This window comes from Arachis duranensis, chromosome 3 (genome assembly GCF_000817695.3).
Source record: "Arachis duranensis cultivar V14167 chromosome 3, aradu.V14167.gnm2.J7QH, whole genome shotgun sequence".
Classification (NCBI taxonomy): Eukaryota; Viridiplantae; Streptophyta; class Magnoliopsida; order Fabales; family Fabaceae; genus Arachis; species Arachis duranensis.
Window position 1 is genome coordinate 23797730 of NC_029774.3, and position 16130 is coordinate 23813859.

At 34.3% G+C, this 16130-nt stretch overlaps 2 long non-coding RNA genes across 2 annotated transcripts; one reads left to right on the top strand and one right to left on the bottom strand.

Moving 5' to 3' along the window:
- The first annotated feature begins 4072 nt into the window (after window positions 1-4072).
- On the top strand, window positions 4073-5326 carry LOC127745801 (uncharacterized). Its single transcript, XR_008007374.1, has 3 exons — window positions 4073-4550; window positions 4639-4864; window positions 4961-5326. It is a non-coding gene; the product is annotated as an uncharacterized LOC127745801 (long non-coding RNA).
- Window positions 5327-7019: 1693 nt separating this feature from the next.
- Window positions 7020-16027, bottom strand: LOC110279068 (uncharacterized). The gene is made up of 2 exons (XR_002371959.2): window positions 15783-16027; window positions 7020-7495 (listed from the first exon to the last, which is right to left on the bottom strand). It is a non-coding gene; the product is annotated as an uncharacterized LOC110279068 (long non-coding RNA).
- Window positions 16028-16130: the final 103 nt, after the last annotated feature.

Sequence of the window (16130 nt, forward strand, 5' to 3'; positions counted from 1 at the left end):
TCCTAAGAAATTTTGCATTGGACGTTTTTGTCCCTAAAAAAATTTTATTACTTGAGGTTTCTGAACTTTACAAAAGTAAAACATATAAGTCCCTATCTTAGTCAAACTCATTATTTTCACGAGTTAAGCATCAAAGTGGTCCCTGAAGTTGCACTCGAATTTCAAAGTAGTCCTTGAAGTTAATAATTACTCAATTTTGTCCTCAAACTTGCACTTCAGGACTCATATTAGTCCCTAAGACACTTTCCGTTCATCGAAACATTGAAAACGACGTCGTTTTATATTTATTAAAAAAAAACACACTAAAGTCCCACCCTTCCCCGAGCCTCCCCTTTCCCTTCCCCAACCCTTCCCCTTCCCCAACCTGCCCTTTCTTCCCCTTCTCTCACTCATAACTGCAGAGGCAAGCTTTCCTCAACCCTCTCTGTCGCTGGCCTCCATTTTGGGGTCGCGCCGGTTGCCCCTCCCTAACCTAGTCTTTCACACTCCCCAATCAACTTTCCCTCACCACCACAAGATCGAGGTGCTCTCCGACCTCGCCGTCTAGATTTCACACTTTTCTACTATTTTCAAGTGCTCCGTCAACCGCCACCACCCCTCCGTTGCCACCGTCATCGCTTTCGAGCGCGCCGCAGTTGCCAGCGACTCTAAGGCCCACCAATAGCTCCACAACAGCGGCAAGCGCTTCAGGCGACAAACAGAATGTCTCTCATGGCCAGCTCCAGGCGCTCTCCACTGTCCCGGCTGACAGTCCCTCCCTCTCTACTTGTCGTCGTCTGCTCTCTGTTCTCCTTTCTGTCTCCCTCTGCATCCTTATTCTCTTCTTTGTGGCCAAGGTAAACTTTTTTAATTTTTTAGTTATTTAATCATTATTGTTAATGTTTTGGGTGATTATTGCTGCTGCTGATTGTGTTTTAATGTAGCTGCCATGGTTGATTTTTTGTTGTTTTATATTCTGTAATTATTGCTGTTTTTTTGTGATTTTTGCTATTTAGGTTGATTGATGCTATTTAGATTAATTGATCTTTTCTGATTGTTGCAGGTTCTTTTTTGTGATCTTTTGTAATTAGTTTTCTTAATTCTGTGATTTTTGCTGGTTCTGATGATGTTGTTGTTGCTACTTATGAAGTTGAAGAAGAAGAAGAACAGTGTGAAGAAGAGAATTGGTGAAGATAACTAGGGATTAGGTTTTTTTTTATAAATATAAAACGACGTCGTATTGGGAATTAGGTTTTTTTTATAAATACAAAACGATGTCGTTTCAGTCCAGCTCAGTTTTCTAGTGGCAAGGATGGATGAAAATTATTTTAGAGACTACTATGAGTCTTGGAGTGCAATTTTGGGGGCGAATTTGAGAAATTATTAATTTCAGTGATCACTTTGAAACTCAAGGGCAACTTCAGGGACTACTTTGAGACTTATCTCTTATTTTCACTTAGACAAATAGATCCTCAAAAGTGTAATGATAGTATTTATGTCTTATTTTTGTAAAGTTTAAGAACCTTGCCGTAATAAAAAATTTTAGAGACGAAAACGTCCTATGTAAAATTTTTTAAGGACTTATTTAGGTATATATTCTTTAAGAAAGATAACTCAAAAAAAATATTTTCTTAAAAACTCACTCAAATAAATTTTATATATTTTAGTGTGTTTATTTATATTTTATTTATTATTTTTTTTAAAATAAGAGTATATACCCATTGGTCCTCAAAGAATTTTAAACCAGACACTTTAGTTCCCAACTAAAATTAATTACTCGATTGGTCCCTAACAATTAATTCCGTCAGTCACTTAGGTCCTTGGCTCCATCAACTCTAATGGAAGACAAAATGGTCCTTGACAACTCTAACAGGGCACAAAATGATCCCTGACAATTCTAACAAAGGACAAAATTATCCCTGACCCTTTTATTCGAAAACTACACTGTTCTTCCCCCTTTTTTTTTATCATATCTCGCATAACCCTAATATTCACACTCTCCTTCTTCACCTTCATAGTCTTCTTTTTCATCTTTTTCTTAGTATGGTCATGAGGTGCTAAAAGTTAGTGGTGGTGTAATTGCCACACGTGTCACACCTACCTCAACATGTCATGGACCACATACTTCCTAAATCTTTGTGACTGGTACATCCACTTCCTATGCACTTCACCCACTAGAAGCATCCACTTCCACATCTTCGATAACATCATCTCCAACCCCGACAACATCGACGACATCCTCAAGACTAGTTTCCATAGCTATCCTCAGGGGACGCCTTTCTCGACTCTTTGGCAAGAAATATAGATTGTTGGACATTAGGACATCATGAGAATATTCTCCTTCGACATCATATGCAAATTCTCATTTGAAATAGATACCGAGTGCTTCATTCCTTCTTTCCCGGAGTCCAAGTTGGCAGACAGCTTTGACCTCGCATCCAAGCTATCAATACAACGAGCAATGTTGCCATTGCCATTCATATGGAAACTGAAGCGATTACTGAACATTGGTTCGGAGAGGACGCTGAAGGAAGCGATCAGAGTGGTGGACAATGTGGTGTCATGGAGATGATAGGGCAGAAGATGAGGGAGATGACAACGATGACGACGAGTCTTAACAAATCAGACTTGTTGTCTAGATTCATAGGATCCATCGAAGACGACAAGTAGTTGAGAGACATAATCATTAGTTTTCTGAGTATGAATTGGTTGAGAACAAGTTGAGAATTTTTTCCCTTATGAACATTAAAGTTATAGAGTGTGCATTGTGTAGCTTGAAGTTACAGTGTTAGACTGTTAGTGTTATGCGAGATATGATAGAAATTAGGAGAGAATAGTATCATTTTTGAACAGAGGGGATCAGGGACTATTTTGTCCCCTGTTACAGTTGTCGGGGACTATTTTGTTCTTCGTTAAAGTTGACGAAGTAAAGGACCTAAGGTAGCGTTTATTTTCGAAGACAGGACACAGAGACATGGGCAATACAATTTTAAAAAGTGTTTGTTGGCAGGGACATGGACATTGAACAAATTGTCTCCAGGACAATTTTTTATGTTTTTGTCCACTTTTTCACGGAGGACAATGATGGACACGGCATTTGACAAGATGGACACAGATTTTTTTATAATTTTTTCTTCCTTTTTTATCCTTAAATATTTTTATTATTCCATCATTGCCCTTTTTTATATCTATCGAAAAACCCTAATTTTACATCTTCGATGCAACGCCGATCTCCTCTATGCTATTCTCTTTTCCCTATTCTCTGTCTGGTTCTATCTTGTTCTTGCTCTTTGTAGTCTCTTTAGTCTCTGTAGCTGACTTCAAAATCGCCTTGTAGCAACTACAATCTCTTCACTTTGCATTTTCAGGTCGGTCTCTCTCTCACTCTCTCACTCCCTCTCTTAAATTCGTTGTTGTAGTTTGATCAATCAAAGTGACTTGCTATTTAATTAGTTTCTGCACATGCTGAATCTCAAAAACACAATCTGAATTTCAAGAATCTCAAATGCTTCGATTTTTCTGGGTATTATCTATTTGAATCATTTTCAAATCCCCCATTTATAAAAGCATTGCAAGTTTTTACGCATGCCACCTATTCGACCATTTGCATGGCCCAACTTAAAGCTGAAAAGGAGGATCCTACAGAGAAACCAAATAATGCTAAGTGAATTGAAAATCTAAAAATTAAATATGAACAAAAAAGATTGTATTTTGTATGACAAAATTGGTGAGTTTTATAATTATGCTATGAATGAATGAATAGACAAAATTATATGTGTGTTTTATTTGAATTGTATGTGTGATAAAATTAGTGATTTTTTTAATGATGCTATGAATGAATGGACAAAGTTATATCTATGTTGTTCTTAATGGAAGAATGAATAAAAAAAATTATACTGAACTCTTCTTATTTGTTTGAATTCAAAAATAAAATAATTAGAGGTTATGTTGCTGTTATTATTTTTGCTGGTGATTATTTTTAGTCTTTGTGTAAATTTTATTATAATTTATTATTTATATTTTTGACTTGTTGTTTAGGGAATAATGGAACCATTAGACCGCTCTGAGCAATTTACACAATTTTTGTTTCTTATTTTATGATTCAGTCTGAGCTTGAGGCAGTTTCGATATTAGTTTTGATGTTTGTATTTTTCTATTTGAGAAACAGGAAAAGAGGGCATTTGTTTATTAGGAATAGAGAAATTAATACTAATCCCTAAAGACGAAATGTGTTAAACCGCATAATAGGAGGAGGCGATAGAAATTGCATTTGGGAATTAAGGATGAGTGTAGACGCATTAGGAAGATTATGTGAGTTACTTAAAGTTCAGGGTGGATTAAGTGATGATTGTTGTGTAAGTATACCTGAGCAAGTGATTACATTTTTGATAATATTAGCTCATCATAAAAAAAATTGCACACTTCAAGTTAGATTTTATAGGTCAGGAGAAACAATAAGTAGGTATTTCAATAAGGTGTTGTACTCGATTATACGTGTTCAAAGCTTATTGTTTGCAAAGGCTGTTCCTGTCCCAGATGACTGCATAGATCCCCGATGAAAATGGTTCAAGGTAAATCTAGTGAATAACTGCTGGAGTGGTTTTGTCTTATGTATAATTTTGTAGAGTTAGTCTTGACACTTAAATTTCTTTGGTTTAGGGTTGTCTAGGAGCATTAGATGGAACATATATAGATGTGACTGTTCTTGAAGAAGATAAATCAAGATACCGAACAAGAAAGGGTAAAATATCAACCAACGTCCTAGGCGTATGCAATCAAGATATGAATTTTGTATACATACTTAGTGGATAGGAAGGATCTGCATCGGATTCAAGAGTTCTTAGAGATGCTATTTCACGTCGTAATAACCTCAAGATTCCAATTGGTATGTAATAGTTAAGTTTTAGGTAACAAAAACACTTCAAAATGTTAGTTCATACAAATTTTTTAATCCTCTTAACCTATATCTTTTAATTTATAGGGAATTATTATTTAGTGGATGCTGGTTATACTAATTGCAAGGGATTTCTAGCACCATATAGGCAAACTCAATATCATGTACAAGAATGGGCCCATGGAAGAAATGCACCTAGAAACTTTCGAGTATATTTTAACAAGAAGCACTCTTTAACTAGGAACATTATTGAGCGTTGTTTTAGTTTACTTAAGAAGAGATGGGCAATTTTGAGGAGTCCTTATTTCTACAAAATTAAGACACAGAATAGAACAATAATTGCATGTTGTCTACTGCAAAATTTTATTCGGCTTAATATGGACTCCGATCCTGAAGAGGACATCTTACTTGAGAATGACCACGTAATTATTAGAGAGGAGCATGGTAGTAATGAAGATGTCGACAATGAGATTATTGACAATGTAGAGGGTAGCAACGAATGGACTGCTTGGCGAGATAACTTAGCACATGAAATGTACACTGAGTGGATGCATAGCCGTATAAGTTAGCTAGTTTACTTGTTGTATGTGTTTCATTTGAATTATTTTGATAATTTGTTGTCTTGAATATTTATTGTAAGACCTCACAGTGAAACTGTAATCAATATTGATGTTGTGTTTTGACTACATATACCACTTATTTAAAATGATGTCATAATGTGTTTAGGATGCTCACTTAAATTTTGATTGAGTTAATCTAGATAGTAGAGACAAATAGACAGACATGTCTGGACTGATGAAGAGACTGAGACATTTGTTGGTTTTATGGAGGAGCTTGTCAATGAAGGAAGAATAGCTGATGCAGGTCAGTTTAAACTTGGATCTTTTGAGAAGCTTACTGCAGAGAGATTTTCAGGTGGTGGCTTTCAAATAAGTCATTGAAAGAACAAGGTTAAGAGGCTAAAAGAAAAATATCACTTTGCTGCTGACATGGCAGCCTGTAGCGGTTTTGGATGGGATGATGTGAAGCAATGCGTGGTTGTGGACAACAAAGAGATTCTAGCTGCGTATATGAAGGTTAATTTTCATGTTTGATTTGATTCACTAATTTTATTCTATTTGACAATTAGTTCTATCCCTCTTTGATGATCTTTTATTTGTTTTCTAGAAACAAGGAGTAAGATTGTATACTCCAAGAAAGTATTTTCCCCTTTATCCACGTTTGGAGAAAATATTTTGTAAGGATTGGGAAAATGGAGTTGCTGCTGTATGCGACAATGATGCTGAAGAAGAAGTGCAACAGGATGGAAATGAAGAAGTGGATGCAGAAGATATGGATATGTTTAACTCAAGCCATGATTTCAGTGATTCCCTACTCCAACAATCGAATTCTGTGCCTTCATCTTCTGAGAAGAAATAAGGAAAAATCCATATGCATCTAAAGGGGTAAAGGATACAAAGATGATGAAGGAGTTAACTGACACCCTGAAGTATGTGTTCGACCAACAGGGAAAGCGTTTTGATGCTTTTGCTCAAGCTATGGTAAAGACTCAGGAGGAAAAAAAGGTTGGTGACATGCTTAGCGAGCTTGGGTTCACTGATGATAAAATTATTTCTATTGTACTCAAGTTCTCCATAAATTCTCAGTTGAAAAAAACCTTTTGTTCACTAGGAGATAGTCAAAAAACTGGATTTGTTAGAGCTATATTGCATACTTAGAGTTAATCTCTTTTTCAAGAAAGAAAATTGGAGGTTGGATTTATAGTATATTTTGTTTTTTAGACTTATCAATTTGGCATATGTTAATAGATAATAAGTGTTGTTAGCAGAATTTGGTATCTTAGACTTAGAACAACTTGGTATTTTGTGCAGAGTTAGTTTCCAATATGTGTAGCCATGTTTCTTTTGTTAATGTTAATGCAGAATTTTAGTTAAAAATAGTACATAATTTTGTTTAACATTACTGCATATAAGTTGTAATTAATTTTGGATTTCAGTTCAATTGTGCGGGAGTTTCTTTTGTATGTTTAAATGCAGAATTTAGTTTGAAAATTAGAACAAGATTAGTTTCAGATTTTTTTTCAACATGATGAAGTTTCTTTTGTTAAGCTAGTGTAAAAATACCAATAAGAATAGTAAAACAGCAATTCACAGAATGAGAGACACTTTATATAGCAAAGGTCACCTAATTGGGTTCTATATTACACTCCTCAAATTGCTAGAATGAGAGACACTTTATATAGTAAAGGTCACCTAACTGGGTTCTATATTACACTCCTCAAATTGCTAGTTGCAGGCATTGCAGATGGTGCTGAAATTAAATGTAATCGGCTCGCTTTGTCCTGCATGCTGCTCTGAGAAACAGAGAAGTGGAAGAGAAGAAAAGAGATGATCAATGGTCTTGTCAAGTTCCTACCGCTTATGTGGTTGGTATACAGGGAATGGGTCCCACACTTCCAACTTTAAGCTTCTCAATCATTACCATTTTCAACTAAGTGGAGAGAACTAGGATTTGATTAACTTCCTAACCACATTCCATTCCTCGTTTTCCAAATCTAGCAGCTCAGATAAGAGAATCTCATCTTTAGATTCACTCATCCTCCTCCATAGGTGCCACCATCTCCTGCAAAAGCACACGAAAACATTATTTTCAAACAAATTACCAAAACTATTTTTATACCCAAAAAAAAGGCACTGCCATAATTCTTTTATTATTGATGACATAAACTCTTAAAATGTAAATTTTATCTAGTAGTAAATATTGGCTATATAGGTGCGACTCTGGTAATCCCGTATCCCACCTTTTTTGTCCAAGTGTTATATTACCACTGCATTTCAACTTCATGGATGCTAAGTCTGATGCTTCATCTATGTGGGATTGATGTTCTCTGCAGCATCATAGTGCAACATGCATGCATGCTTTGAGATGACGTGTAGGAGCATGAGTAAGTGAATATTGAACACTTTGAATAGGAGGAAGCAAGGGTGCATGATACAACTTTTTTGAAAATTTTAAGCAAAGAAGGCAAATACTATTCAAATATGCATGCCTTATTAAATCTTAGGGAGCAGATATCGGAGACATAGGGTAGCTTAGGTTCTCCTCAATTGTAGAATATTAATCCAAAAACAATTATTTCAGCAACCAATTTCGAAAATCCAAATTGTCCAGCCAATCCATGTTTCTCACCTATTATATCTCTATTTATACAATATTCTTCCTCCATCAAACATGCAATGCCAACACAGAACTCAAATTGCTCTGTGAATATCAATCAGTGAGAATCCAAAGATAATTAGCCATAAATATCCAAAAATGAAGACTCTTGAATATGTTCTTTCAGAAACATTAATTATAATAAATTAAGAGACTTGAAACCAAAACTCATTTCACAGCAGCACATTTTCAAGACCCCCATATACAAACTATCCTTTTACTAGTACTGTAATTGTACTTACTGTAAAGCGGATTTAGGTGGAGTATAAACAAAGACACTAATTTTGGATGATGCATCAATGCATATGTTAATGGAGGTTTGTATTGGGCAGATAATGAGGTTTATTGACTTCTTCAAATTCCACATACTTCACTTTTCATTGAAAAAAAACCACAAAAAAAACAAAACAAAACAAAATAAGAAGATAAAAAAAAGAAAGAAAGAAAGAATAAATGAAAGGAGAAGAAGTTATGAATAAGAATTTGAAAATATCTAAATCCTTGCCAACTGTTCCATAAAAATACGAAGTTCCCATATGGAATGAATCTGTGAGATCTTACTAAATTTTCTTGAGAATTTCTCATTAACTTAATCGTAGAGCACTCTATCTTAGTCAATCTGAACCATTTAAGTGGATCAATAATGCCTTAGATTATGTATTGTGGTGCTTTGCATATAAAGCAAAATTACTATCTGTTAGGCAAAAAATTATTATCACTTAGTGTTAGACAAAATATTATTTTTATAAGAAAATTATAAAAATAAATAATTAGTTATTTGGTAATGTTCCTATATATAATATTTATATCTATTTTAAATTAAATTAGATTATTTGATAGTTGGTTATTTATTTAAATTTTGAAATTAACACAAGCGAGAAGTGCGGGAACAGTTACAAGAAATTCAAATTTTCTGCAAGTGGTGTACAAATGGTAACTGTTAACTGATATTAGGCTAGTCTATAAATAGAGCTTTAGGAAAATATTGTAATCAGTTCACTTATTCTTGGGAAACACTTGGAGACTCAAAAACGCTCTTAGCCTCCCTGGCATCACAGAGTAAAACTGAGAATCTTAAGTAATTCCTCTGAAGTCTGAACTCAAACACTTGTACTTTTCTTTTTCCCAGTTTTTATTAATAAAATTCCTCTACTTTTACGTCTTTTTTTCTTTTACGTTTATGTTTATTCTTTCATCTTCTTTTTAATTTTCTGTTTGTTTCAATTTCTGCAATTTACTTTGCCACCGGCACCTTGCATTTATTTGTTTATTTGTTACTTTTATTCTTTTTAATTTTATTTGATGTTACAATTGCGACATTGAAATACCCACATTTTCTTTTAAACATTAACAAAAATTTGAGTAAAACAAATTGATATGCCCAGTGGGACTTTGTCAATAGATTGTAATTGTCAAAAGGAAAACCAGGAGTTTTTGAGTTTGCATGTGGTTGCGCAGTGGTAAGTTCGTGCGTCCAGAGCCAAGAAAATCAGCGTCAGTTGACATGTCAAATACTTTTGTAGCATCTTCTTCTACTTCTAGTGATGAGATTAGAGGAAATGAATCCGAAAATTCTCCTGTGATTTCAAACGCAGAGCCTACCTTGATGTCAGTGAGGCATGATGGCGTTGGCCATGCCCATACAGGGTTAAATGCAACTCACATAATACCATGGGGTGGCCGCCATATGGCTTGCCACCGGGGTATGTCCCCTCCATGGTGACACAAGGATTGCCTGTGCCTCTCTACTCAACTTTTCAAAATCATATTTATCAAAATCCATATGGCATGTCAAATGTACCTGTTTCTGGGACGTCAGGTTCACACGTATCACAACAAAATTTTTCACATTCTATTAATACAGGAAATAACAGTGCATCTAATTCTACTACATCCAGTGTCACTAGGGTAGAAAATTCCAGACCTGTATTTCCTGACATGTCAAGAGCAATGTCTGTTAATCAACCTAGTCAAATTGTGGGATCTTTAGCAAATATTAGGCAACTGATGGATGAAAGCCACCATGATCTAGTAAACATGTTAACTCATCAAATGGTGACAGTTTTAAATCCTCTTTTAGAAAATACAAATACTAGAATTGAACAATTAAATAGGCAAGTCAATAGGATTGCTACTGTGGTAAATTTAGAAGAAAATGATAAACAGGGTTTAAGATTTGATAATGTCAATCAAAATGGTGGAGCAATTCCTAATTATGATGTCCATATACCTAGACATGGTCAAAATGCTGATGATATGTTAGAAAGACTTAGGCAAAACAACTTAGGGGGCAATATAATCTAGCAAGAAATGTTGAACAAGTGTTAAACCGTTTGGAATTTAATGTTGGTTGCTTAAATGTGCCATATTTTGTGTCTGCTTTTTCTGAATGTGTCCAACAAGCAGAGCTCCCAAGGGGTTGAAAAATTCCAAAATCCCTTACAAAATTTTCTAGAGAAGAAAATGAGTCTACAATAGAGCATATTGCTCGATATACTGTTGAAATTGGGAAAGCAACTTCTAATGAATATCTCAAGATGAGATACTTTCCTTCTTTAACAAAAAATGCATTTACATGGTTCTCCAACTTGAGACCAAATTCTATTCATTCTTGGACGTAGTTAGAAAGAAATTTTCATGATCAATTTTTCCGAGGTGAATTGAAAGTTAGTCTTACGGATTTATTCTCTGTCAAACGTGCAGAAGGAGAATCCATTGATACTTATTTGGCGCAGTTTAGAAACATGAGGAATAAATATTTTACTCCGATTCCAGAATCTGAAGTTGTCAAAATGGCTATTAATGGGCTAGAATTTGGAGTTAGGAAGAAACTTGTTAAACAACATACTTTAGATCTTTTCCAATTAGTTGAGAGAGTAAGACAGATAGAACAAATTAAGAAAGAAAAAGAAAATTTTAAAAAGGGTTCAAAAAAGGTCGCATATGTTGATTGTTTTTCCGATAGTAGTGATTCAGATGAGAAAGAGATTTATATTCCAAATTACGTGGGGGTCCTCCTTATGTATGCAAATCTTTGAAGCCTGTTAAAGGAAAAGAAAAAGTTTCTTCATATTCTAAAGTTGAAAATAACACTTATTCTTTTGATATTTCTAAGGCAGATCAAATATTTGAGGTTTTATTAAAAGATAAGCAGCTTATTTTACTTGAAGGACAAAAGATGCCTACAACTGATGAAATAAAGAATAAGAAATTTTGTAAGTTTCATCAGGTATTTTTGCATACCACTAATAATTGCGTCCGTTTCAGGGACTTGATACAAAAAGCAATTGAGGAAGGAAGATTGAAGTTTGAGGATAAAACTACTATGAAGGTGGACACTGAACCATTTGCTGCTGAGTTAAATTATGTTGAGCCATTCAATTTGTCAATCAACATGGTAGAAGTTGATGCCACAATAGTTAGTGCTAAAGATGAAGATAAAGACCTGAGGATCTTTGAGCAAGACAAGAAGACAATTTATCCTCATCCTGGTGAGGATTTGTTAGATTTTTTGTTGAGAATTAAAGAATCTGATAGCACCATCGCCATGTGCCCAAAGTGCAATGCTGTTTTTGACAAGGAAGCTGCAAAAGAGTTTGAAAAGTACAAAGTTGAAAAGAAAGAAAAGGCTGAGTTAAGAAAGAAGATTGCTGAAAAAGAAAATGAAACTAACGAGCTAAAGCAGAAAATAGCTGAGGGAAAACAAAAGTTGGGCGGTCAAACTCCTTTGAACAAGTGCGTCAACAATACTGGGGTACAACCTGTCAACTAGAAGATGAAGACTGTGGTCATGATTGATGGAAAACCTGATGGATTTTCTCAAAAGACAAGAGTTCCTCCCACCAAAATTTCAAACAATAAATGGGTCCAAAATGTGAGAAATGTGCATAATCAACCTACTGCTTTTGCAAGAGGAAAAAACAAATGGGTGAAGCCTAGACCTTTCAAGCCCAGGTACTATGAGTCTCAGTTATGGAACATAAATCATGCACAAGACGGAGGTAGTATATATATTCCAAAAAATGTGCCTATTCCCTCAAAGCCAATTTATTCTTGTTATAATCCTAACATGCAGCAGGTTTCTAATTATTCTCCTTGGCCAAATTTTCAAAATATTCCAAAATATTCTCCTTTTACAACTTTTGAGCAGAAGGAGAATATACCTGAGTATGTTTCTTTGGATCCATACAAGGGACACAGAGTAGATTTTCCTCCTTTGCCAACCATGGCCAAGTCTGCAGAAACAGGCAATTCTTCTAATCACCCTAAATGCAATAAAAATGTCAAGAAGAATCTTAATGGGAAGAGGTTAATGGTTGAAAATAAGAGAGAAAAGGATGAAGATTTAATTACTGATAATTTTGACATTGGTTTTGATGACAGCTTAGAAGCAATATTTGGTGTTAAGCAACCTATAGCTGTGGTGTCAATACTGCCTGAGGAGTATAGTCAAGTCCAGGAAGTAGAGTCATTAGAAGATGATTGTTATGATGTAGTTCCTTCAAAGGCTGGTTTTAACTTGCTTTTGGGACGTGATTGGATTCATAGAATGGGTGCTATTCCATCCACTTTACATCAAAAATTGATTTTCTGGAATGAAGATGGAGGAGTGGAAGAAGTTCTTGCTGACAACAGTACCTATTACTATGATGAGATGCATGTGGAGTTCAGGATGTATAATCCTGGAGTCAAGCCGCTGACAGTTGACAGCAAGGTATTTAATCTTGAAAGTATTGAGATGTGCAAAATAGATATGAATGGCTTTATTTTGGTCCCTAAGGCCGGGGCAGATACAGCCTCAGGAGAAACTTGGATGAGCTTGACGAGCCAACTGGCTCGGCTGTCAGCCTATATGGCTGACAGATAATGGTGCATTGATAGTGTACCTTATGATTGTATATATGATGATAGTCCTTTAGGTTTTGAAAAGAATAACAATGACACTGTAAAAAAGGTTGAGGTGCAGGATCCTCTGGAGGAAGTAGATATTGGTAACGGAGATTATCCTAGACCAACATATGTGAACAAGATGCTGCCAGATGATTTCAAAAAAAAAAGAAATGGTGGCGATTTTGAAAGAATATTGCGACTGTTTTGCATGGGATTATGCAGAGATGCCAGGCTTGAGTCGTGAATTAGTAGAACATCAATTGCCATTGAAAGCCAATGTTAAACCTGTCAAGCAGCCACCAAGGAGATTTGCTCTTGAAGTCATGCAGAAGATTAAAGAAGAGATTGAAAGACTTCTTAAGGCTAAGTTTATAAGAACAGCAAGGTATGTCAACTGGATTTCTAATATTGTTCATGTCATGAAAAAGAATGGAAAATTAAGGGTTTGCATTGATTTTAGAGATTTAAATTCTGCAACACCAAAAGATGAATAGCCAATGCCTATAGCTGATATGTTGATAGATTCTACTGCTGGTCATGAAATGTTAAGTTTTATGGATGGATATTCAGGTTATAATCAAATATACATAGTTGAGGAAGATATGTCAAAAACTGCACTTAGGTGTCTAGGTGCTTTAGGAACTTTTGAATGGGTTGTGATGCCATTTGGGCTCAAAAATGCTGGTGCAACTTATCAAAGAGCGATGAATAAAATTTTTCATGACTTTATTGAAAATTTTATGGAAATTTATGTTGACGATGTGGTTGTCAAATCAAATGCTATAAAAGAGCATTTATAAAATTTAAAAAAAGCATTTGAAAGAATGAGAAAGCATAAATTGAAAATGAATCCCTTAAAATGTGCTTTTGGTTTGAGTGCAGGAAATTTTTTTGGTTTCTTGGTGCAGAAAAAAGAGATTGAAATGAAAAAAAATAATCTCTCATTGACATTTGGGTATGTACTTCATAAATACAAAAGCCTAATTGACTTAGAAATTCTGTTGAGTCTATTAGCGCTTGGAGTCAAAATTATTAAAATGTTGGAGATTTTATAGGATTAGAAATTTTATCAAATTTAATTGACACCTAGAGTTTAACATATGAAAGAAACGACTTCACAAAGTTAAGATTCTGTTACTTCTGAAGTTAGGAAAATTGTGTCAATTAAAACAATGAAAGTGTGTGTCAAAAAACTCTTAATTGAAATATTAAAGGTCAAAACAAAGGTCAATTGATACACATTTAATGTGCCGAAATTAGAACAGATATCATTTAACACACTTAAAAATTTCATACAAAAGAATAGACCCCGTTGACAGTTCAATTATTAATGTAAAAATTTTATAGACTTAAAAATTCTGTTAAGTCTATTACTAGTAGGCATTTAATCTGTCAAGTGGATGTGTCTAAAATGTCAATTGACTTTCAATATCAAAAATAAGAAAAATGTCACTAAACAACTAAGTTTTCTCACTTTCAATCATTGCATATCTTCAAGTGAAAAATCTTGGAGGCATCTTGTTAGGCAAAAAATTATTATCACTTAGTGTTAGACAAAATATTATTTTTATAAGAAAATTATAAAAATAAATAATTAGTTATTTGGTAATGTTCCTATATATAATATTTATATCTATTTAAAATTAAATTAAATCATTTGATAGTTGGTTATTTATTTAAATTTTGAAATTAACATCAAGCAAGAAGTGCGGGAACAGTTACAAGAAATTCAAATTTTCTGCAAGTGGTGTACAAATGGTAACTGTTAACTGATATTAGGCTAGTCTATAAATAGAGTTTTAGGAAAATATTGTAATCAGTTCAGTTCTTCTTGGGAAACACTTGGAGACTCAAAAACGCTCTTAGCCTCCCTGACATCACAGAGTAAAACTGAGAATCTTAAGTAATTCCTCTGTTGTACTTTTTTTTCCCAGTTTTTATTAATAAAATTCCTCTACTTTTACGTCTTTTTTTCTTTTACGTTCATATTTCTTCTTTCATCTTCTTTTTAATTTCCTGTTTGTTTCAATTTCTACAATTTACTTTGCCACCGGCACCTTACATTTATTTGTTTATTTGTTACTTTTATTCCTTTTAATTTTATTTGACGTTACAATTGCGACATTGAAATACTCACATTTTCTTTTAAACATTAACAAAAATTTGAGTAAAACACTATCTATCTCCAAAAGTTGGTCATGCATCAATGATGACACCCAAAATTTTAAGAGAACCATGTTATTAGCAGCTTAAACATTATATGGCCAATTGTATGAAAAAAAAAAAGAGTTGTGCTTCAACAAGTTAGGAAATGATTCTATTGTTTAGAAATGTCAAAAAAAATACTATGAATAAAAAGTCTAAAGCTAACAAGCGAATTTAACTGTAATAAAAAATTTAAAATATTGTAAAATTATGTTAGGAAGTTTAGAAATAATGGAAAATGCAAGAAAGAAGTAATGGCCTATTTACAATCCAAGATTCATAAGTCATTGTCATGAAATTTTAGATCACATTTAAATGGATTTATCTCACAGTTCTAGAATTTTTCTTTTTTCTTTTAACAAGAGATATGATGGGTTAATTATATGTAAATATTCTAAGTAGTTGTACATGTAAATAGCATAGATCCACAACCACGCCAATTAAACCACACCTAGTTAAATAATTTGCACAAATTATGCATAAAAATTCATCAAAGTGCTACATACAATTTCCCAAATTCCAGCACTATAAGAGAACAATTTCAACAAATTGATAAGTAGAAAACTGATTATATATAATTGAGGAGATTTGAGATTACCGATCCATCGAGCTGAAGGGAATCAAGGAGTCACTTGTAACCGAGTGTGTCCTTGAACTTGATGGGCTTCGGAGGGAGATCCTTGTGAGGATTGGTGCCGCAAAAGACGCAAATGGAAAGAAACCTATTCCCCTAATCCCTTCGCGATTTTTAGAAAAGGAGTTTAGCTAGATTTTTCAGATTTTTAGATTTTAAAAATTGATGAAGAAGAGAGACTGAGTTGGTGTTTGGGGAGGGGTTAGGGCAAGGAGAGAGACATGTAGGGGTGGCAATGGGACGGGTAGGGGCGGATTTTTGCTCTACCCGACCCCGCCTCGCTCAACAAAAACCCGCATCGAACCCGCCCCG